This window comes from Abramis brama (genome assembly GCF_963993115.1).
Source record: "Abramis brama genome assembly, chromosome: 14".
NCBI lineage: Eukaryota > Metazoa > Chordata > Actinopteri > Cypriniformes > Leuciscidae > Abramis > Abramis brama.
Genome location: NC_139976.1, coordinates 25665327 through 25691317, shown reverse-complemented (window position 1 = coordinate 25691317; position 25991 = coordinate 25665327). Strand labels below are relative to the sequence as shown.

The 25991-nt window shown below is 37.6% G+C and overlaps 1 protein-coding gene and 2 long non-coding RNA genes across 5 annotated transcripts in view; 1 reads left to right on the top strand and 2 right to left on the bottom strand.

Moving 5' to 3' along the window:
• plxdc1 (plexin domain containing 1) overlaps positions 1-25991 on the top strand; it is a 935956-nt gene that overhangs the window by 35063 nt on the left and 874902 nt on the right. The window lies entirely within an intron of this gene.
• LOC311096440 lies at positions 6441-7066 on the bottom strand. The gene is made up of 2 exons (XR_014609038.1): positions 6968-7066; positions 6441-6881 (listed from the first exon to the last, which is right to left on the bottom strand). It is a non-coding gene; the product is annotated as an uncharacterized lncRNA (long non-coding RNA).
• On the bottom strand, positions 7186-11555 carry LOC311096437. Of its 2 annotated transcripts, XR_014609030.1 has the most exons (11): positions 9269-11555; positions 8993-9148; positions 8875-8909; positions 8680-8793; positions 8537-8601; positions 7997-8093; positions 7832-7912; positions 7662-7738; positions 7504-7584; positions 7316-7415; positions 7186-7242 (listed from the first exon to the last, which is right to left on the bottom strand). It is a non-coding gene; the product is annotated as an uncharacterized lncRNA (long non-coding RNA). The 2 variants fall into 2 exon arrangements; XR_014609031.1 differs by lacking the exon at positions 8537-8601.

Here is a 25991-nt window from a genome sequence, read left to right as displayed (position 1 = left end):
CCCGTATTGCTGCTTGCAGCTATATTTATTATTATTATTATTATTCTTCTTCCTCCTCTTGAAGTCTATGGCAGCCCTATGAACCATACATAGGAAAATGATGAAATTTGGCACACTTGTAGTGATGGTAATGAAAAGTAATTGTAGCAATTTTTGAGTCTCTAGGTCCAACTCTATAGCGCCACCAGCAGTTCAAAAATTCAACATTGAAATGGTTATAACTTTTGAACCCTTTGATCTAGAAAAATGAAACTTAGTACACCTGATTCATCTCATCATGCTGATTAGAACCAATATCTTACATTAAGACTCCGCCCATTACAGTAGTGGCCATTTTGAAAAGTACAGTATGCAGTTTTTTTGCTACTCCTCCTTCAAAATTGGTCTAATTTTGTCCAAACATGTACTCAAATGATCTTCGGACTGAGCCGCATAAAAGTACTGTCCCCGATTTTTTTTATTCTTCTCTGATCAAAAGTTATGACGTCGCAAACTTAACGAGGTCGACCCAAAATTGGTTCAGAAGCTATAGCTCGGCCAAACTTTGATCAATCGAAACGAAAATTGGTACACTTCATCGGAAGCATGATCTGAGGTTCCATGCCAAAGTTGGGAACAGCGCCACCTACGGGTCATGAGATATGGAAAATGCATATTTTGGCCAATAACTTATGAACAGTTTGTCAGAAAATTATAAACTTGGTGTCTATCGATTCCTTGGGTCATGACAAATCCGTGGATATCGATTTTGCCATAATGGGATGTACCACGTGTCCGCCATTTTGAATGATGTCATAATTTGCAATATCTTTTAAACTATTTGAAATTTCTTCACCAAATTTGGTATGGATCATCATTAGCATGGCCCGAAGGTACCTGAGAAATTTGATCACAGCGCCACCTAGTGTTCCAGAGATATCATTGTTTTTTGAAAAAACGCTTATAACTTTTGCTAACATTGCTTGAAATTTGATTTCTTTATGTCAATATATTCCTTGGCTTATGCCGATTTCAACGATATCTCATATGTTATTTATCAACAATGTGACTGGCCGCCATATTGGAGTGAATGTAAAACAGTTTTTTCGCTACTCCTCCTTCAAAATTGGTCTAATTTTGTCCAAACATGTGCTCAAATGATCTTCGGACTGAGCCGCATAAAAGTACTGTCCCCGATTTTTTTGCTATACTGGAAAAAAAAAGTTATGATGTCGCAAACTTAATGAGGTCGACCCATAATTGGTTCAGAGGCTGTAACTTGTGAACAGTTTGTCACAAAATCATAAAATTGGTGTCTATCGATTCATTGCGTCATGTCGAATCCGAGGATATCTATTTTGCCAGGATTGGATGTACCATGTTATAAGCTACATTAGCATTAAGATAGCTTAGCATGCTAATCTGGTTAACTTGCTTTTGTGTGCTCATTCTTACACTGAAGCCTCTCCTCTGAAGGTTGTGATTGTACGTCCTCTGAGTGGTGCAATCTGCTAAACCATGAATCTAAAATCCTGAGCCATTCTGGTCGTGGGTTCGAGTCCCATGTGGGATGACTTTAAAGTTGTCATTTAAATTCCTTCCGGCTCTGCACTGCTGTTGGTGCTTAAATGCTCGCTGTGCTTCATTTACATTTATATTTAATTTCTGCTGTTTTTGTTCTTGCGGCTCTGCACTGCTGTTGGTGCTTAAATGCTTGCTGCGCTGCTGTGCTTGATGTACATTTACATGTATATTCAATTTCTGCTCTTTTTGTTCTTCTGGCTCCGCACTGCTGTTGGTGCTTAAATGCTTGCTGTGTTGCTGTAATTGATGTGCTTACAGAACTTGCTGTGCTTGATGTACATTAAATTTCTGATGTTTTGCTCTTCTGGCTCCGCATTGCGCTACAGCGGCTTTTGCTTGCTGTGCCTTGCAGGGCTTGGCCCCGTATTGCTGCTTGCAGCTATATTTATTATTATTATTCTTCTTCCTCCTCTTGAAGTCTATGGCAGCCCTATGAACCATACATAGGAAAATGATGAAATTTGGCACACTTGTAGTGATGGTAATGAAAAGTAATTGTAGCAATTTTTGAGTCTCTAGGTCCAACTCTATAGCGCCACCAGCAGTTCAAAAATTCAACATTGAAATGGTTATAACTTTTGAACCCTTTGATCTAGAAAAATGAAACTTAGTACACCTGATTCATCTCATCATGCTGATTAGAACCAATATCTTACATTAAGACTCCGCCCATTACAGTAGTGGCCATTTTGAAAAGTACAGTATGCAGTTTTTTTGCTACTCCTCCTTCAAAATTGGTCTAATTTTGTCCAAACATGTACTCAAATGATCTTCGGACTGAGCCGCATAAAAGTACTGTCCCCGATTTTTTTTATTCTTCTCTGATCAAAAGTTATGACGTCGCAAACTTAACGAGGTCGACCCAAAATTGGTTCAGAAGCTATAGCTCGGCCAAACTTTGATCAATCGAAACGAAAATTGGTACACTTCATCGGAAGCATGATCTGAGGTTCCATGCCAAAGTTGGGAACAGCGCCACCTACGGGTCATGAGATATGGAAAATGCATATTTTGGCCAATAACTTATGAACAGTTTGTCAGAAAATTATAAACTTGGTGTCTATCGATTCCTTGGGTCATGACAAATCCGTGGATATCGATTTTGCCATAATGGGATGTACCACGTGTCCGCCATTTTGAATGATGTCATAATTTGCAATATCTTTTAAACTATTTGAAATTTCTTCACCAAATTTGGTATGGATCATCATTAGCATGGCCCGAAGGTACATGAGAAGTTTGATCACAGCGCCACCTAGTGTTCCAGAGATATCATTGTTTTTTGAAAAAACACTTATAACTTTTGCCAACATTGCTTGAAATTTGATTTCTTTATGTCAATATATTCCTTGGCTTATGCCGATTTCAACGATATCTCATATGTTATTTTTCAACAATGTGACTGGCCGCCATATTGGAGCGAATGTAAAACAGTTTTTTCGCTACTCCTCCTTCAAAATTGGTCTAATTTTGTCCAAATATGTACTCAAATGATCTTCGGACTGAGCCGCATAAAAGTACTGTCCCCGATTTTTTTGCTCTACTGGAAAAAAAAAGTTATGATGTCGCAAACTTAACGAGGTCGACCCATAATTGGTTCAGAGGCTGTAACTTGTGAACAGTTTGTCACAAAATCATAAAATTGGTCTCTATCGATTCCTTGCGTCATGTCGAATCCGAGGATATCTTTTTTGCCAGCATTGGATGTACCACATCATAAGCTATATTAGCATTAAGTTAGCTTAGCATGCTAATCTCGTTAACATGATTTTGTGTGCTCATTCACACACTGAAGCCTCTCCTCTGCAGCTTTGTAAAACATGTCCTCTGGGTGGCGCAAGTGGTTCAACCATGCGTCATGAATCCCGAACCATTGTGGTCGTGGGTTCGAGACCAGTGTGGGGCGACTTTGAAATTGTGTATAAAATAATAATTTAAATTCCTTCCGGCTCTGCACTGCTGTTGGTGCTTAAATGCTAGCTGTGCTGCTGTAATTGATGTGCTTACTGTGCTTGATGTACATTAAATTTCTGATGTTTTGCTCTTCTGGCTCCGCATTGCGCTACAGCGGCTGTTGCTTGCTCTGCCTTGCAGGGCTTGGCCCCGTATTGCTGCTTGCAGCTATATTTATTATTATTATTCTTCTTCCTCCTCTTGAAGTCTATGGCAGCCCTATGAACCATACATAGGAAAATGATGAAATTTGGCACACTTGTAGTGATGGTAATGAAAAGTAATTGTAGCAATTTTTGAGTCTCTAGGTCCAACTCTATAGCGCCACCAGCAGTTCAAAAATTCAACATTGAAATGGTTATAACTTTTGAACCCTTTGATCTAGAAAAATGAAACTTAGTACACCTGATTCATCTCATCATGCTGATTAGAACCAATATCTTACATTAAGACTCCGCCCATTACAGTAGTGGCCATTTTGAAAAGTACAGTATGCAGTTTTTTTGCTACTCCTCCTTCAAAATTGGTCTAATTTTGTCCAAACATGTACTCAAATGATCTTCGGACTGAGCCGCATAAAAGTACTGTCCCCGATTTTTTTTATTCTTCTCTGATCAAAAGTTATGACGTCGCAAACTTAACGAGGTCGACCCAAAATTGGTTCAGAAGCTATAGCTCGGCCAAACTTTGATCAATCGAAACGAAAATTGGTACACTTCATCGGAAGCATGATCTGAGGTTCCATGCCAAAGTTGGGAACAGCGCCACCTACGGGTCATGAGATATGGAAAATGCATATTTTGGCCAATAACTTATGAACAGTTTGTCAGAAAATTATAAACTTGGTGTCTATCGATTCCTTGGGTCATGACAAATCCGTGGATATCGATTTTGCCATAATGGGATGTACCACGTGTCCGCCATTTTGAATGATGTCATAATTTGCAATATCTTTTAAACTATTTGAAATTTCTTCACCAAATTTGGTATGGATCATCATTAGCATGGCCCGAAGGTACATGAGAAGTTTGATCACAGCGCCACCTAGTGTTCCAGAGATATCATTGTTTTTTGAAAAAACACTTATAACTTTTGCCAACATTGCTTGAAATTTGATTTCTTTATGTCAATATATTCCTTGGCTTATGCCGATTTCAACGATATCTCATATGTTATTTTTCAACAATGTGACTGGCCGCCATATTGGAGCGAATGTAAAACAGTTTTTTCGCTACTCCTCCTTCAAAATTGGTCTAATTTTGTCCAAATATGTACTCAAATGATCTTCGGACTGAGCCGCATAAAAGTACTGTCCCCGATTTTTTTGCTCTACTGGAAAAAAAAAGTTATGATGTCGCAAACTTAACGAGGTCGACCCATAATTGGTTCAGAGGCTGTAACTTGTGAACAGTTTGTCACAAAATCATAAAATTGGTCTCTATCGATTCCTTGCGTCATGTCGAATCCGAGGATATCTTTTTTGCCAGGATTGGATGTACCACGTCATCATAAGCCATAAGCTACATCAGCATTAAGATAGCTTAGCATGCTAATCTGGTTAACTTGCTTTTGTGTGCTCATTCTTACACTGAAGCCTCTCATCTGAAGTTTGTGATTGTACATCCTCTGAGTGGTGCAGTCTGCTAAACCATGTGCTTCTAATCCTGAGCCGTTCTGGTTGTAGGTTCGAACCCTGTGTTGGATGAGTATAAAAATTGTGTTGATTCCTGTTTTGTTCAGGCATTTTTCTAATCTATTGCGCTAATGCTGCTTGTTTTGATTTCATCCATAAGTACTTCTGAACCTATCTGTTCTTCATGTACATTCTATTTCTGCTCTTTTTGCTCTTCTGGCTCCACATTGGCTAACCATAAGTTACATTAGCATTAAGATATCTTAGCATGCTTAACTGGTTGAGATGCTAAGTAATTCTTTTGTGTGCTTATTGTGTGCTCATTCTTAATCTGAAGCCTCTCCTCTGCAGCTTAAGCGTAAAATGCTAAACCATGTGCCATGAGCCCAAACCATTGTGTTACAGACATAGTGTCTTTCTGAAAAGTAACTCATTAGAATATGATATGTGGCACATTCATATAAAGATTAACGCTTGACTTGATTTATTGAACTTTGGCATCTTGGTAAAAATGTAAAAAAAAAACAGTTTTCCCAATGGTACTACTAGATGAGTAACAGTCACATCACCCAGAGGTTGTGAGTTCGAGTCCTGTCCAACTTCATAAAATGGTTTCTGTATTTTCCAGTTAAGTATTTTTTTAATCTTTCTTCTGGGATTAGAAACATTGTTTATTCTATGTTGAGTCTCACCTGAAGTCTTGAGTATTCAGAAAGTTTTGTGATCAAAAATGATTTCTATAGCAGTCCTTGACAATCTACTATTCTTGCAATGTAAGCATTTTCTTCATATTAATACTTTTTGCCTTTATGTGTTCATTCTCATGTCAATTTCCTTTTATGCATTGTGTGTAGTGAGCTAGAGAGTAGAAGGGTGTGATTTGATGTTGTCATGGTCTAAGTAAACCTATTTTTTTTTAATTAAGCTGGCTTTTATAAATTAAGTTAACTACATAAACTATTATACATGCATTTGTTTGGTTTAAAGCTTTAAGTATTGTTAAAGTTAAAATTAACATTCAGGTTGGACAACGTTTTAACTATTGTCCTGAAGACACTTACTAATTTTAGTATTTCAAAACAATAAAAACAACTGTTAAATAATAGCATACTACAAATTAAATGAAAATTATGTAAATGCTCTATCCACTAAGCTGTTTTATGATGCACTTTTTGTAAAAGACACCAAGTTTGTGTAGAATCAATTCATATACTAAATATAGTCTATATCCATTTAGTACAAGTAGAAAATCACTGACAGTAAAGTGAAGTAAATGGCTACAGAGACAAAGTATATTTCAATCATTTTATTAAAAAGAATCTTTATTACATATTTATCTTGAACATGTGCCTTAATACCCCAGTGAGCAAGCCAAAAGGCGACAGTGGCAAGAAAAACTCCCTTAGTAGGGTGGAACATCTTGGATCAAAGGGTGGAGCATAATAGTAGGGTGGAACATCTTGGATCAAAGGGTGGAGCATAATCAGCAGAGTGGTAAAGGAAGAAACCTTGGGAGGAACCAGACTCAGCCGGGGCAGGCCATCCTCTTTTGGCTGGCACATATTAAGTAACTGTACATAGGCCAAATATAATACAAGCCATCCATTCAACATTGTTACTGTGGAGATGTATTCAGTAGTAAAATAAATTAATTGACTGCCTGCATACGTTTAAAGTTCTTTCAGAACATTTTCTGAATTGATAGTTGACAAGACTGTTGTTGTCACTATTGCTAGAGGGGAAAAGCAATAAAGTTATCAAAAATCACAAAATTATATGTTTTCAGTAACACGTTTGAATATATTCATTGTATATTACCTTTTTTAATCAGTTGTATAATTTACAGAAGTTCATGCAGTAGAAAATCTTGCGATTGGTATATGGGAGGAAGTTATGACTTGTGCGTTTCAGATATCTGCAAAGTTTACATGCGTTTAACAAACTGCTTGGTGAAAGTAAAAGGTTTACACAAAAAACATAGCCATCAATGTAGAAAATGTCTGTTAGCTTACCTTTTTTCAGTAGTGAGAAATTGTTTATGGAGTTTATGGACCTCAGAATATCAACAGTGGTTTTTGAGTTGTTGCACAAATCTGAAAGTAGATTAACTAGGGCTTGAATGAAAGCGTTTCAATTTCAATTTTGCAGACATGCAATGAAATATACCTTTTTTATCAGCTGTGGGCTTCTTTATAGGAGTTCATGGATCAGAAAATCTTGTGATGAGTACATGGAGGAAGTTATGACTTCAGTGTGTTTCAGAAATCTGAAAATATTACATTCATTAAATGCTCCAAGTGAAGTCTTCACATAAAATATTTTGCAGCTAACATAGACATTGTATGTTAACTTACATTTTTGTTGGTAGTGGACATTTGTACAAGGGTTTGTGGACTTCAGAATATCAACAGTGGTTATTGAGTTGCTGCACAAATCTGAAAGTGTACCATTAGTAGATTAATCAGTGCTTGTATAAAAGTCAACAACTTAAATTTACTTCAATAAAATGTACCGTTTTATCAGTTGTGAACTTCTTTATAAAAGTTAATGAAGCAGATAATCTTGAGATGGGTATATGGAGGAAGTTATCTGCAAAGATGACAAGCATTGAACAAACTGCTTGGTGAAAGTAAAGGGTTAACAAACATTTTCTTCTTAATGGCAATGTTTTTGTTAGCTTACCTTTTTGTCAGTAGTGAAAATTTGTATAAGAGTTTATGGACCTCAGAATATCAACAGTGGTTATTGAGTTGTTGCACAAATCTGAAAGTGTACCAATAGTAGATTAATCAGGGTTTGAATGAAAGCGTTTCAATTTAAATTATGCAGACATACAATGAAATATACCTTTTTATCAGCTGTGGACTTCTTTATAGGAGTTCATGGAGCAGATAATCTTGTGATGGGTATATGGGAAATTATGACTTCAGTGAATTTCAGAAATCTGCAAATATTACATTCATTCAACAAAGTGCAATAAGTGAAGTCTTCGCATTAAACATTTTGCAACTAACATAGACATGGTCTGTTAGTTTGTATATGGGGACATTTGACATTTGTATAGGGGTTTGTGGACTTCAAAATAACAACAGTAGTTATTGAGTTGCTGCACAAATCTGAAAGTGTACCATTAGTAGATTAATCAGTGCTTGTATAAATGTCCACAACTTAAATTTTCTTCAATCAAACCTACCATCTTAATAGTTGTACGATTCTTTATAAAAGTTAATGGTGCAGATAATCTTGTGATGGATATATGGAGAAAGTTAGGACTTTGGTGAATTTCAGAAATCTGAAAACATTACATTCATTGAACAAAGTGCAATAAGTGAAGTCTTTACATTAAAAACATTTCGCAACTAACATACACATGGTCTGTTAGCTTACCGTCATTTGTATAGGGATATGTGGACTTCAAAATATCAACAGTAGTTATTGAGTTTCTGTACAAACTTGAAAGTGTACAATTAGTAGATTAATCAGTGCTTGTATAAATGTCAACAACTTAAATGTACTTCAATAAAACTTACTGTTATATCACTTGTGCACTTCTTTATAAAAGTTCATGGAGCAGAGAATTTTGTGGAGCAGAGAATCTTGTGATGGGTATATGGAGGACGTTATGACTTCAGTGTTTCAGAAATCTAAAAAAATACATTTGTTGAACTGCTGAAGTGAAGACTTAACAATATTTTGCTACTAATGTAGACACTATGTTAGCTTACCTTTTTGTCAGTAGTGGACATTGCAGTCTATAAATCTGAAATTATATTGTTAGTTGATGTAGTGCCTTAAATATTTTCTTTTTAAACTATTAAAATGTACATAATCATGTCAACTTACCTTTTTATGTGAAGTTTTCTAGATCTTTTTTAGATGTTTTCTTGAAATCCTATTAACTTAATTGCATTTTATAAGACAACTGTAGGAATGCAGGCAGTCTTTGTGGATGCTTCCTATGCTGATTGGAAGCATCCAGTGTTGTTTGGATGGCTTAGACTAGGGCAGAAATTAGATCAAAAACAATTTTTCAACTAAAAACCAGAGACATTGTCTTAAAAAGATCAAGACAAATCAGATACACAAATTGAACAAATGAAATGCATAAACAACAAAAACCTTGACTGGATGTAGCTTTGGAGCTCCAGAAAGAAGAGCAATTATGGGAGGTGCTGGGTTGTGCCCGATGAACAATGGATAGAACTTGGTATGGAATGGTCAGGACTGTATGGACCTTGAAATCTCAAGATGTGTGTCACATGGTATGGACAAAAAAAGAATAGACAGTGCAGTTATATACATTTCTTAGTTCAGCGTGCTGCATAAATCAGACATATTACCTTACATGACCAAACCTTTCTTGATAAAATACTAGTGGACTTGCAGAAATTACAACAGAAATAATTTTCTGAACACTTTAACTGTCATCGTCCCGTATGCAGATATACACTGTCCCGTTTACTCTAAAAAGTAGGATATGCATATTATCCCCTAATATATAATATTATCTTTTATATTGCCTTTTTTTTATTACATCACATATTTTAGTAGTTATCATAAATTAGGTATCATTTGAAAGCTTATGATCTCAGAATTCATCCTGTGAAAACGGTTTTGAAATTGGACATTGTGTTACCATAGAAATGGTACTCTAAATTATTTTATCAGGCTCCTCCACTTTTGGGCGTCATGTTTCATAATTTATGATAAAAATATTTTCTAATCTTGAGAAAACACATTGTCAGAAAGGTCTGAGCCTCAAGGTTCCATATTTTGTGACAGAAGTGATATTTGGACAGAAATTTATTAATTTGTTATGGTAGAATGCATACAGTTAAATTCAATGGAATTCAATGACACCCAGTGGCTATTTTTGGTAATACGCGTAAACATCTCATGGGAACTTAAATTTTTTTGATATCCAACTTCAAATTTGGAACACAACTTGGTTACATATGGCTTTGATTTATAGTAATTGTTTTGTAAAACATTTAGTAATATATATATATATATATATTATATAAAAGAAAAATATTTAATAATATTTGATTTAATGTAAAATTAAACTTCAATAACTGCTTTCATTTCAGTAATAATCTGCTATTTTCTCCCTTTAAGACCAACTTGGGTCTATACTCCAAAACATTCTTGAATTACAACCACTTAAGCTTGAATAGTGCATTTTAATGTCCATTCTCAAAAAGGGGGGTGACAGGTAAGGGGTTAAGGCGAGACACTAAAGGGGAATAGGGTAAAATTTTAAAATAATAGATATCACCATGAAACTTCCTCAGTTGATTACTTAAAGTATATAAAAAAATGTATTACAAGTTTTAGAAATTTGTATGTTTAATTATGCAAATTAGGCATCATGTCACTAAATATGCACGATTTTGTATATATTTTCAGTAGATAGATCTGAACATATGATAAAGCCAGGTGCAAAATTATTTTTTCATTTGGTTTACACAAAAGATGAAAATAAAAACTTAGAGGGATTTCAGGATGCTTTCATTAACTAGGGAATCAAAATATACTGTCCATGGCCATAAAAAAAATAAATTTTCGCCATATTTTTTTATTAAAATGTCACATAAATCAGGCCAGGAATGATTTATTAACAAATCCCTCTGAAAATATCTTCAGAATACTGCTAAGTGTATAACTGGAAAGTTTGGTGTACATAGGTGCTACATAAGCGGAGAGGTTTCTACTGGAGAATGACAATAAAATACAAAAACTAATTTTGAGAAAACGGCAGTTAAAGATTTAATAGTTCTAAATGAGATTTCTTCGTTAGCTTTAAATCCCCCTTTGGACATTCACGATTGATTACTGATAGAAAGAAAATGCCCATATTTGGTTTACATGGCATTGTGCAGGAGACTCAAAGCTTTACAACTATCCCGGTCATGACAGACTTCAGTGAACAGACAGATCTCAGCATGTCATGTTGGAATACTAACTTCCTGGTAAATTCGGGAGAAACTTACTGCCGCAAGTAAACAAAATGTAATAAAATAAACATCTTCATTTTCAATGTTTTCTTTATAGCAGCTTGAAATAATACTTATTGAATTAGTAAACTAGCCCAAAATCTCAAAACTGACCACTGCATGAAAAATCGATGTTTTTGTCTGCTGTGTCTCACCTTAATGATATGATTTGAAATAAATGGTCTAATAACGTACCGTTTTCACTTGTGAACTTGAACAGACCTCCATGGACCTCAGATTAATTGTAGCATGGTAGGGGCACATAAAAGAAAAATGCAGTTATACAGTCTTCATTATGTGCCAGAAATGTCAATTACTTTACTGAAACTAGTAGCAATTGTTATTGTCAGAATAACAATTCTTCTTCTTCCCAATGGAAGTCTATGGCAGCCCTATGAACCGTAAATAGGAAAATGATGAAATTTGGCACACTTGTAGTGATGGCCATGATTAGTAAATGTAGCAATTTTTGAGTCACTAGGACCAACTCTATAGCGCCACCAGCAGTTCAAAAATTCAACATTGAAATGGTTATAACTTTTGAACCCTTTGATCTAGAAAAATGAAACTTAGTACACCTGATTCATCTCATCATGCTGATCAGAACCAATATCTTACATTAAGACTCCGCCCATTACAGTAGTGGCCATTTTGAAAAGTACAGTATGCAGTTTTTTTGCTACTCCTCCTTCAAAATTGGTCTAATTTTGTCCAAACATGTGCTCAAATGATCTTCGGACTGAGCCGCATAAAAGTACTGTCCCCGATTTTTTTTATTCTTCTCTGATCAAAAGTTATGACGTCGCAAAGTTAACAAGGTCGACCTAAAATTGGTTCAGCGGCTGTATCTCGGCCAAACTTTGATCAATCGAAACGAAAATTGGTACACTTCATCGGAAGCATGATCTGAGGTTCCATGCCAAAGTTGGGAACAGCGCCACCTACGGGTCATGAGATATGGAAAATGCATATTTTGGCCAATAACTTGTGAACGGTTTGTCAGAAAATTATAAACTTGGTGTCTATCGATTCCTTGGGTCATGATGAATCCGTGGATATTGATTTTGCCATGATGGGATGTACCACGTGTCCGCCATTTTGAATTTTGTCATAATTTGCAATATCTTTTAAACTATTTGAAATTTCTTCACCAAATTTGGTATGGATCGTCATTAGCATGGCCCGAAGGTACCTGAGAAGTTTGATCACAGCGCCACCTAGTGTTCCAGAGATATCATTGTTTTTTGAAAAAACGCTTATAACTTTTGCTAACATTGCTTGAAATTTGATTTCTTTATGGCAATATATTCCTTGGCTTATGCCGATTTCAACGATATCTCATATGTTATTTTTCAACAATGTTACTGGCCGCCATATTGGAGTGAATGTAAAACAGTTTTTTCGCTACTCCTCCTTCAAAATTGGTCTAATTTTGTCCAAACATGTGCTCAAATGATCTTCGGACTGAGCCGCATAAAAGTACTGTCCCCGATTTTTTTGCTATACTGGAAAAAAAAAAGTTATGATGTCGCAAACTTAATGAGGTCGACCCATAATTGGTTCAAAGGCTGTAACTTGTGAACAGTTTGTCACAAAATCATAAAATTGGTGTCTATCGATTCCTTGCGTCATGTCGAATCCGAGGATATCTATTTTGCCAGGATTGGATGTACCATGTTATAAGCTACATTAGCATTAAGATAGCTTAGCATGCTAATCTGGTTAACTTGCTTTTGTGTGCTCATTCTTACACTGAAGCCTCTCCTCTGAAGGTTGTGATTATACGTCCTCTGAGTGGTGCAATCTGCTAAACCATGAATCTAAAATCCTGAGCCATTCTGGTTGTGGGTTCGAGTCCCATGTGGGATGACTTTAAAGTTGTCATTTAAATTCCTTCCGGCTCTGCACTGCTGTTGGTGCTTAAATGCTCGCTGTGCTTCATTTACATTTATATTTAATTTCTGCTGTTTTTGTTCTTGCGGCTCTGCACTGCTGTTGGTGCTTAAATGCTTGCTGCGCTGCTGTGCTTGATGTACATTTACATGTATATTCAATTTCTGCTCTTTTTGTTCTTCTGGCTCCGCACTGCTGTTGGTGCTTAAATGCTTGCTGTGTTGCTGTAATTGATGTGCTTACAGAACTTGCTGTGCTTGATGTACATTAAATTTCTGATGTTTTGCTCTTTTGGCTCCGCATTGCGCTACAGCGGCTTTTGCTTGCTGTGCCTTGCAGGGCTTGGCCCCGTATTGCTGCTTGCAGCTATATTTATTATTATTATTATTATTCTTCCGCCAATGGAAGTCTATGGCAGCCCTATGAACCGTACATAGGAAAATGATGAAATTTGGCACAGTTGTAGAGATGGCCATGAATAGTAATTGGACCAAATTTGGTGTCTCTATGACCAACTCTATAGCGCCACCACCAGTTCAAAAATTCAACATTGAAATGGTTATAACTTTTGAACCCTTTGATCTAGAGAAATATAACTTAGTACACTTGATTCCGCTCATCATGCTGATCAAAATCAATAGCTTACATTAAGACTCCGCCCATTACAGTAGTAGCCATTTTGTAAAGTACAGTATTCCGTTTTTTCGCTACTCCTCCTTCAAAATTTGTCCAATTTTGTCCAAAATTTGCTCAAATGGTCTTTCGACTGAGCCGCACAGAAACGACTGAACAGATTTTTTTTATTCAAGTTTGTTCAAAAGTTATGGTGTCACAAAGTTAACGAGGTCGACCCAAAATTGGTTCAGAGGCTGTATCTCAGCCAAAAATTGATCAATCGAAACGAAAATTGATACGCTTCATCGTAAGTATGCCCTGAGGTTCCATGCCAAAGTTGGGAACAGCGCCACCTACGGGTCATGAGATATGGAAAATGGCTATTTTGGCCAATAACTTTTGAACAGTTTGTCAGAAAATCATAAATGTGGTATCTATGGATTCCTTGGGTCATGCTGAATCCATGGATACTGATTTTGCCAGGATTCAAAGAACCACTTGTCCGCCATTTTGATTTTTGTCATAAATTGCAATATCTTATAAAGTATTTGACATATCGGCACCAAAATTGGTAAGGATCATCATTAGCATGGCCTGAAGGTACCTGAGAACTTTGACCACAGCGCCACCTAGTGTTCCAGAGGTATAAGGTGTTTTGCAAATATGCTTATAACTTTTGAAAACATAGGTTAAAATTGGATTTCTTTATGTCATTACGTTCCTTGGATTATGCAGATTCCGACGATATCTCATTCGTCATTTTCCAACAATGTGACTATCCGCCATATTGAAGCAAATGGTAAACAGTTTTTTCGCTACTCCTCCTTCAAATCTTGCTCAATTTTGCCCAAAGTTTGCTCAGATGATCTTGGGACCAAGCCGCACAGAAATGACTGAACAGATTTTTGATATTCGCTACCGTTCCCGAGATATTCGTCTCCAAAGTTGACCTAGCCTGTGTTTGTTGCCTTATGCTAGTTAGCTTAGCATAATAATTGGTTAGCATGCTAACCAGATGCCATTCTTTCTAATGTGGCTCTTCAGCTATCAGGATAACCATAAGCTACATTAGCATTAAGCTAGCTTAGCATGCTAATCTCGTTAACATGATTTTGTGTGCTCATTCATACACTGAAGCCTCTCCTCAGCAGCTGTGTAACTCACGTCCTCTGAGTGGCGCAAGTTGCTAAACCACATGTCAAGAGTCCCGAACCGTTCCGGTCGTGGGTTCGAATCCTGTGTGGGACAACTTTAAAATTGTGTATAAAGTTGTCATTTAAATTCCTTCTGGCTCTGCACTGCTGTTGGTGCTTAAATGCTATTGTGCTTGATGTACATTTACATGTATATTCAATTTGTGCTGTTTTTGTTCTTGCGGCTCCGCACTGCTATAGTAAGAATACTTTGGTTATTAAAGTTTCTTATAAAGTTTTGAAAGCAGAGTATTTTTAGCTACTTTTTGAACCCAGGGAACCATTGGAGGGCTTGGCCCCTTTGAGGCTGCTTGCAGCTTTAATTAGGGGCCAAGCCCCGAAGGGGCTATGGCACCTATTGTATCTGTTAGTTTTCTTATTATTAGGGGCCAAGCCCCGAAGGGGCTATGGCACCTATTGTATCTGTTAGTTTTCTTATTATTATTAGGGGCCAAGCCCCGAAGGGGCTATGGCACCTATTGTATCTGTTAGTTTTCTTATTATTATTATTATTATTATTCTTCTTCCTCCTCTTGAAGTCTATGGCAGCCCTATGAACCATACATAGGAAAATGATGAAATTTGGCACACTTGTAGTGATGGTAATGAAAAGTAATTGTAGCAATTTTTGAGTCTCTAGGTCCAACTCTATAGCGCCACCAGCAGTTCAAAAATTCAACATTGAAATGGTTATAACTTTTGAACCCTTTGATCTAGAAAAATGAAACTTAGTACACCTGATTCATCTCATCATGCTGATTAGAACCAATATCTTACATTAAGACTCCGCCCATTACAGTAGTGGCCATTTTGAAAAGTACAGTATGCAGTTTTTTTGCTACTCCTCCTTCAAAATTGGTCTAATTTTGTCCAAACATGTACTCAAATGATCTTCGGACTGAGCCGCATAAAAGTACTGTCCCCGATTTTTTTTATTCTTCTCTGATCAAAAGTTATGACGTCGCAAACTTAACGAGGTCGACCCAAAATTGGTTCAGAAGCTATAGCTCGGCCAAACTTTGATCAATCGAAACGAAAATTGGTACACTTCATCGGAAGCATGATCTGAGGTTCCATGCCAAAGTTGGGAACAGCGCCACCTACGGGTCATGAGATATGGAAAATGCATATTTTGGCCAATAACTTATGAACAGTTTGTCAGAAAATTATAAACTTGGTGTCTATCGATTCCTTGGGTCATGACAAATCCGTGGATATCGATTTTGCCATGATGGGATGTACCACGTGTCCGCCATTTTGAATGATGTCATAATTTGCAATATCTTTTAAACTATTTGAAATTTCTTCACCAAATTTGGTATGGATCATCATTAGCATGGCCCGAAGGTACCTGAGAAATTTGATCACAGCGCCACCTAGTGTTCCAGAGATATCATTGTTTTTTGAAAAAACGCTTATAACTTTTGCTAACATTGCTTGAAATTTGATTTCTTTATGTCAATATATTCCTTGGCTTATGCCGATTTCAACGATATCTCATATGTTATTTATCAACAATGTGACTGGCCGCCATATTGGAGTGAATGTAAAACAGTTTTTTCGCTACTCCTCCTTCAAAATTGGTCTAATTTTGTCCAAACATGTACTCAAATGATCTTCGGACTGAGCCGCATAAAAGTACTGTCCCCGATTTTTTTGCTATACTCGAAAAAAAAAGTTATGATGTCGCAAACTTAATGAGGTCAACCCATAATTGGTTCAGAGGCTGTAACTTGTGAACAGTTTGTCACAAAATCATAAAATTGGTGTCTATCAATTCCTTGCGTCATGTCGAATCTGAGGATATCTATTTTGCCAGCATTGGATGTACCACATCATAAGCTATATTAGCATTAAGTTAGCTTAGCATGCTAATCTCGTTAACATGATTTTGTGTGCTCATTCACACACTGAAGCCTCTCCTCTGCAGCTTTGTAAAACATGTCCTCTGGGTGGCGCAAGTGGTTCAACCATGCGTCATGAATCCCGAACCATTGTGGTCGTGGGTTCGAGACCAGTGTGGGGCGACTTTGAAATTGTGTATAAAATAATAATTTAAATTCCTTCCGGCTCTGCACTGCTGTTGGTGCTTAAATGCTAGCTGTGCTGCTGTAATTGATGTGCTTACTGTGCTTGATGTACATTAAATTTCTGATGTTTTGCTCTTCTGGCTCCGCATTGCGCTACAGCGGCTGTTGCTTGCTCTGCCTTGCAGGGCTTGGCCCCGTATTGCTGCTTGCAGCTATATTTATTATTATTATTCTTCTTCCTCCTCTTGAAGTCTATGGCAGCCCTATGAACCATACATAGGAAAATGATGAAATTTGGCACACCTGTAGTGATGGTAATGAAAAGTAATTGTAGCAATTTTTGAGTCTCTAGGTCCAACTCTATAGCGCCACCAGCAGTTCAAAAATTCAACATTGAAATGGTTATAACTTTTGAACCCTTTGATCTAGAAAAATGAAACTTAGTACACCTGATTCATCTCATCATGCTGATTAGAACCAATATCTTACATTAAGACTCCGCCCATTACAGTAGTGGCCATTTTGAAAAGTACAGTATGCAGTTTTTTTGCTACTCCTCCTTCAAAATTGGTCTAATTTTGTCCAAACATGTACTCAAATGATCTTCGGACTGAGCCGCATAAAAGTACTGTCCCCGATTTTTTTTATTCTTCTCTGATCAAAAGTTATGACGTCGCAAACTTAACGAGGTCGACCCAAAATTGGTTCAGAAGCTATAGCTCGGCCAAACTTTGATCAATCGAAACGAAAATTGGTACACTTCATCGGAAGCATGATCTGAGGTTCCATGCCAAAGTTGGGAACAGCGCCACCTACGGGTCATGAGATATGGAAAATGCATATTTTGGCCAATAACTTATGAACAGTTTGTCAGAAAATTATAAACTTGGTGTCTATCGATTCCTTGGGTCATGACAAATCCGTGGATATCGATTTTGCCATGATGGGATGTACCACGTGTCCGCCATTTTGAATGATGTCATAATTTGCAATATCTTTTAAACTATTTGAAATTTCTTCACCAAATTTGGTATGGATCATCATTAGCATGGCCCGAAGGTACCTGAGAAATTTGATCACAGCGCCACCTAGTGTTCCAGAGATATCATTGTTTTTTGAAAAAACGCTTATAACTTTTGCTAACATTGCTTGAAATTTGATTTCTTTATGTCAATATATTCCTTGGCTTATGCCGATTTCAACGATATCTCATATGTTATTTATCAACAATGTGACTGGCCGCCATATTGGAGTGAATGTAAAACAGTTTTTTCGCTACTCCTCCTTCAAAATTGGTCTAATTTTGTCCAAACATGTACTCAAATGATCTTCGGACTGAGCCGCATAAAAGTACTGTCCCCGATTTTTTTGCTATACTGGAAAAAAAAAGTTATGATGTCGCAAACTTAATGAGGTCAACCCATAATTGGTTCAGAGGCTGTAACTTGTGAACAGTTTGTCACAAAATCATAAAATTGGTGTCTATCGATTCCTTGCGTCATGTCGAATCTGAGGATATCTATTTTGCCAGCATTGGATGTACCACATCATAAGCTATATTAGCATTAAGTTAGCTTAGCATGCTAATCTCGTTAACATGATTTTGTGTGCTCATTCACACACTGAAGCCTCTCCTCTGCAGCTTTGTAAAACATGTCCTCTGGGTGGCGCAAGTGGTTCAACCATGCGTCATGAATCCCGAACCATTGTGGTCGTGGGTTCGAGACCAGTGTGGGGCGACTTTGAAATTGTGTATAAAATAATAATTTAAATTCCTTCCGGCTCTGCACTGCTGTTGGTGCTTAAATGCTAGCTGTGCTGCTGTAATTGATGTGCTTACTGTGCTTGATGTACATTAAATTTCTGATGTTTTGCTCTTCTGGCTCCGCATTGCACTACAGCGGCTGTTGCTTGCTCTGCCTTGCAGGGCTTGGCCCCGTATTGCTGCTTGCAGCTATATTTATTATTATTATTATTCTTCTTCCTCCTCTTGAAGTCTATGGCAGCCCTATGAACCATACATAGGAAAATGATGAAATTTGGCACACTTGTAGTGATGGTAATGAAAAGTAATTGTAGCAATTTTTGAGTCTCTAGGACCAACTCTATAGCGCCACCAGCAGTTCAAAAATCCAACATTGAAATGGTTATAACTTTTGAACCCTTTGATCTAGAAAAATGAAACTTAGTACACCTGATTTATCTCATCATGCTGATCAGAACCAATATCTTACATCAAGACTCCGCCCATTACAGTAGTGGCCATTTTGAAAAGTACAGTATGCAGTTTTTTTGCTACTCCTCCTTCAAAATTGGTCTAATTTTGTCCAAACATGTACTCAAATGATCTTCGGACTGAGCCGCATAAAAGTACTGTCCCCGATTTTTTTGCTATATTGGAAAAAAAAAAGTTATGATGTCGCAAACTTAACGAGGTCGACCCAAAATTGGTTCAGAAGCTATAGCTCGGCCAAACTTTGATCAATCGAAACGAAAATTGGTACACTTCATCGGAAGCATGATCTGAGGTTCCATGCCAAAGTTGGGAACAGCGCCACCTACGGGTCATGAGATATGGAAAATGCATATTTTGGCCAATAACTTATGAACAGTTTGTCAGAAAATTATAAACTTGGTGTCTATCGATTCCTTGGGTCATGACAAATCCGTGGATATCGATTTTGCCATGATGGGATGTACCACGTGTCCGCCATTTTGAATGATGTCATAATTTGCAATATCTTTTAAACTATTTGAAATTTCTTCACCAAATTTGGTATGGATCATCATTAGCATGGCCCGAAGGTACCTGAGAAATTTGATCACAGCGCCACCTAGTGTTCCAGAGATATCATTGTTTTTTGAAAAAACGCTTATAACTTTTGCTAACATTGCTTGAAATTTGATTTCTTTATGTCAATATATTCCTTGGCTTATGCCGATTTCAACGATATCTCATATGTTATTTATCAACAATGTGACTGGCCGCCATATTGGAGTGAATGTAAAACAGTTTTTTCGCTACTCCTCCTTCAAAATTGGTCTAATTTTGTCCAAACATGTACTCAAATGATCTTCGGACTGAGCCGCATAAAAGTACTGTCCCCGATTTTTTTGCTATACTGGAAAAAAAAAGTTATGATGTCGCAAACTTAATGAGGTCAACCCATAATTGGTTCAGAGGCTGTAACTTGTGAACAGTTTGTCACAAAATCATAAAATTGGTGTCTATCGATTCCTTGCGTCATGTCGAATCTGAGGATATCTATTTTGCCAGCATTGGATGTACCACATCATAAGCTATATTAGCATTAAGTTAGCTTAGCATGCTAATCTCGTTAACATGATTTTGTGTGCTCATTCACACACTGAAGCCTCTCCTCTGCAGCTTTGTAAAACATGTCCTCTGGGTGGCGCAAGTGGTTCAACCATGCGTCATGAATCCCGAACCATTGTGGTCGTGGGTTCGAGACCAGTGTGGGGCGACTTTGAAATTGTGTATAAAATAATAATTTAAATTCCTTCCGGCTCTGCACTGCTGTTGGTGCTTAAATGCTAGCTGTGCTGCTGTAATTGATGTGCTTACTGTGCTTGATGTACATTAAATTTCTGATGTTTTGCTCTTCTGGCTCCGCATTGCGCTACAGCGGCTGTTGCTTGCTCTGCCTTGCAGGGCTTGGCCCCGTATTGCTGCTTGCAGCTATATTTAGGGGCCAAGCCCCGAAGGGGCTATGGCACCTATTGTATCTGTTAGTTTTCTTATTAGGGGCCAAGCCCCGAAGGGGCTATGGCACCTATTGTATCTGTTAGTTTTCTTATTAGGGGCCAAGCCCCGAAGGGGCTATGGCACCTATTGTATCTGTTAGTTTTCTTATTAGGGGCCAAGCCCCGAAGGGGCTATGGCACCTATTGTATCTGTTAGTTTTCTTATTATTATTATTATTATTATTCTTCTTCCTCCTCTTGAAGTCTATGGCAGCCCTATGAACCATACATAGGAAAATGATGAAATTTGGCACACTTGTAGTGATGGTAATGAAAAGTAATTGTAGCAATTTTTGAGTCTCTAGGTCCAACTCTATAGCGCCACCAGCAGTTCAAAAATTCAACATTGAAATGGTTATAACTTTTGAACCCTTTGATCTAGAAAAATGAAACTTAGTACACCTGATTCATCTCATCATGCTGATTAGAACCAATATCTTACATTAAGACTCCGCCCATTACAGTAGTGGCCATTTTGAAAAGTACAGTATGCAGTTTTTTTGCTACTCCTCCTTCAAAATTGGTCTAATTTTGTCCAAACATGTACTCAAATGATCTTCGGACTGAGCCGCATAAAAGTACTGTCCCCGATTTTTTTTATTCTTCTCTGATCAAAAGTTATGACGTCGCAAACTTAACGAGGTCGACCCAAAATTGGTTCAGAAGCTATAGCTCGGCCAAACTTTGATCAATCGAAACGAAAATTGGTACACTTCATCGGAAGCATGATCTGAGGTTCCATGCCAAAGTTGGGAACAGCGCCACCTACGGGTCATGAGATATGGAAAATGCATATTTTGGCCAATAACTTATGAACAGTTTGTCAGAAAATTATAAACTTGGTGTCTATCGATTCCTTGGGTCATGACAAATCCGTGGATATCGATTTTGCCATGATGGGATGTACCACGTGTCCGCCATTTTGAATGATGTCATAATTTGCAATATCTTTTAAACTATTTGAAATTTCTTCACCAAATTTGGTATGGATCATCATTAGCATGGCCCGAAGGTACCTGAGAAATTTGATCACAGCGCCACCTAGTGTTCCAGAGATATCATTGTTTTTTGAAAAAACGCTTATAACTTTTGCTAACATTGCTTGAAATTTGATTTCTTTATGTCAATATATTCCTTGGCTTATGCCGATTTCAACGATATCTCATATGTTATTTATCAACAATGTGACTGGCCGCCATATTGGAGTGAATGTAAAACAGTTTTTTCGCTACTCCTCCTTCAAAATTGGTCTAATTTTGTCCAAACATGTACTCAAATGATCTTCGGACTGAGCCGCATAAAAGTACTGTCCCCGATTTTTTTGCTATACTGGAAAAAAAAAGTTATGATGTCGCAAACTTAATGAGGTCAACCCATAATTGGTTCAGAGGCTGTAACTTGTGAACAGTTTGTCACAAAATCATAAAATTGGTGTCTATCGATTCCTTGCGTCATGTCGAATCTGAGGATATCTATTTTGCCAGCATTGGATGTACCACATCATAAGCTATATTAGCATTAAGTTAGCTTAGCATGCTAATCTCGTTAACATGATTTTGTGTGCTCATTCACACACTGAAGCCTCTCCTCTGCAGCTTTGTAAAACATGTCCTCTGGGTGGCGCAAGTGGTTCAACCATGCGTCATGAATCCCGAACCATTGTGGTCGTGGGTTCGAGACCAGTGTGGGGCGACTTTGAAATTGTGTATAAAATAATAATTTAAATTCCTTCCGGCTCTGCACTGCTGTTGGTGCTTAAATGCTAGCTGTGCTGCTGTAATTGATGTGCTTACTGTGCTTGATGTACATTAAATTTCTGATGTTTTGCTCTTCTGGCTCCGCATTGCGCTACAGCGGCTGTTGCTTGCTCTGCCTTGCAGGGCTTGGCCCCGTATTGCTGCTTGCAGCTATATTTATTATTATTATTCTTCTTCCTCCTCTTGAAGTCTATGGCAGCCCTATGAACCATACATAGGAAAATGATGAAATTTGGCACACTTGTAGTGATGGTAATGAAAAGTAATTGTAGCAATTTTTGAGTCTCTAGGTCCAACTCTATAGCGCCACCAGCAGTTCAAAAATTCAACATTGAAATGGTTATAACTTTTGAACCCTTTGATCTAGAAAAATGAAACTTAGTACACCTGATTCATCTCATCATGCTGATTAGAACCAATATCTTACATTAAGACTCCGCCCATTACAGTAGTGGCCATTTTGAAAAGTACAGTATGCAGTTTTTTTGCTACTCCTCCTTCAAAATTGGTCTAATTTTGTCCAAACATGTACTCAAATGATCTTCGGACTGAGCCGCATAAAAGTACTGTCCCCGATTTTTTTTATTCTTCTCTGATCAAAAGTTATGACGTCGCAAACTTAACGAGGTCGACCCAAAATTGGTTCAGAAGCTATAGCTCGGCCAAACTTTGATCAATCGAAACGAAAATTGGTACACTTCATCGGAAGCATGATCTGAGGTTCCATGCCAAAGTTGGGAACAGCGCCACCTACGGGTCATGAGATATGGAAAATGCATATTTTGGCCAATAACTTATGAACAGTTTGTCAGAAAATTATAAACTTGGTGTCTATCGATTCCTTGGGTCATGACAAATCCGTGGATATCGATTTTGCCATGATGGGATGTACCACGTGTCCGCCATTTTGAATGATGTCATAATTTGCAATATCTTTTAAACTATTTGAAATTTCTTCACCAAATTTGGTATGGATCATCATTAGCATGGCCCGAAGGTACCTGAGAAATTTGATCACAGCGCCACCTAGTGTTCCAGAGATATCATTGTTTTTTGAAAAAACGCTTATAACTTTTGCTAACATTGCTTGAAATTTGATTTCTTTATGTCAATATATTCCTTGGCTTATGCCGATTTCAACGATATCTCATATGTTATTTATCAACAATGTGACTGGCCGCCATATTGGAGTGAATGTAAAACAGTTTTTTCGCTACTCCTCCTTCAAAATTGGTCTAATTTTGTCCAAACATGTACTCAAATGATCTTCGGACTGAGCCGCATAAAAGTACTGTCCCCGATTTTTTTGCTATACTGGAAAAAAAAAGTTATGATGTCGCAAACTTAATGAGGTCAACCCATAATTGGTTCAGAGGCTGTAACTTGTGAACAGTTTGTCACAAAATCATAAAATTGGTGTCTATCGATTCCTTGCGTCATGTCGAATCTGAGGATATCTATTTTGCCAGCATTGGATGTACCACATCATAAGCTATATTAGCATTAAGTTAGCTTAGCATGCTAATCTCGTTAACATGATTTTGTGTGCTCATTCACACACTGAAGCCTCTCCTCTGCAGCTTTGTAAAACATGTCCTCTGGGTGGCGCAAGTGGTTCAACCATGCGTCATGAATCCCGAACCATTGTGGTCGTGGGTTCGAGACCAGTGTGGGGCGACTTTGAAATTGTGTATAAAATAATAATTTAAATTCCTTCCGGCTCTGCACTGCTGTTGGTGCTTAAATGCTAGCTGTGCTGCTGTAATTGATGTGCTTACTGTGCTTGATGTACATTAAATTTCTGATGTTTTGCTCTTCTGGCTCCGCATTGCGCTACAGCGGCTGTTGCTTGCTCTGCCTTGCAGGGCTTGGCCCCGTATTGCTGCTTGCAGCTATATTTATTATTATTATTATTATTCTTCTTCCTCCTCTTGAAGTCTATGGCAGCCCTATGAACCATACATAGGAAAATGATGAAATTTGGCACACTTGTAGTGATGGTAATGAAAAGTAATTGTAGCAATTTTTGAGTCTCTAGGTCCAACTCTATAGCGCCACCAGCAGTTCAAAAATTCAACATTGAAATGGTTATAACTTTTGAACCCTTTGATCTAGAAAAATGAAACTTAGTACACCTGATTCATCTCATCATGCTGATTAGAACCAATATCTTACATTAAGACTCCGCCCATTACAGTAGTGGCCATTTTGAAAAGTACAGTATGCAGTTTTTTTGCTACTCCTCCTTCAAAATTGGTCTAATTTTGTCCAAACATGTACTCAAATGATCTTCGGACTGAGCCGCATAAAAGTACTGTCCCCGATTTTTTTTATTCTTCTCTGATCAAAAGTTATGACGTCGCAAACTTAACGAGGTCGACCCAAAATTGGTTCAGAAGCTATAGCTCGGCCAAACTTTGATCAATCGAAACGAAAATTGGTACACTTCATCGGAAGCATGATCTGAGGTTCCATGCCAAAGTTGGGAACAGCGCCACCTACGGGTCATGAGATATGGAAAATGCATATTTTGGCCAATAACTTATGAACAGTTTGTCAGAAAATTATAAACTTGGTGTCTATCGATTCCTTGGGTCATGACAAATCCGTGGATATCGATTTTGCCATAATGGGATGTACCACGTGTCCGCCATTTTGAATGATGTCATAATTTGCAATATCTTTTAAACTATTTGAAATTTCTTCACCAAATTTGGTATGGATCATCATTAGCATGGCCCGAAGGTACATGAGAAGTTTGATCACAGCGCCACCTAGTGTTCCAGAGATATCATTGTTTTTTGAAAAAACACTTATAACTTTTGCCAACATTGCTTGAAATTTGATTTCTTTATGTCAATATATTCCTTGGCTTATGCCGATTTCAACGATATCTCATATGTTATTTTTCAACAATGTGACTGGCCGCCATATTGGAGCGAATGTAAAACAGTTTTTTCGCTACTCCTCCTTCAAAATTGGTCTAATTTTGTCCAAATATGTACTCAAATGATCTTCGGACTGAGCCGCATAAAAGTACTGTCCCCGATTTTTTTGCTCTACTGGAAAAAAAAAGTTATGATGTCGCAAACTTAATGAGGTCAACCCATAATTGGTTCAGAGGCTGTAACTTGTGAACAGTTTGTCACAAAATCATAAAATTGGTGTCTATCGATTCCTTGCGTCATGTCGAATCTGAGGATATCTATTTTGCCAGCATTGGATGTACCACATCATAAGCTATATTAGCATTAAGTTAGCTTAGCATGCTAATCTCGTTAACATGATTTTGTGTGCTCATTCACACACTGAAGCCTCTCCTCTGCAGCTTTGTAAAACATGTCCTCTGGGTGGCGCAAGTGGTTCAACCATGCGTCATGAATCCCGAACCATTGTGGTCGTGGGTTCGAGACCAGTGTGGGGCGACTTTGAAATTGTGTATAAAATAATAATTTAAATTCCTTCCGGCTCTGCACTGCTGTTGGTGCTTAAATGCTAGCTGTGCTGCTGTAATTGATGTGCTTACTGTGCTTGATGTACATTAAATTTCTGATGTTTTGCTCTTCTGGCTCCGCATTGCGCTACAGCGGCTG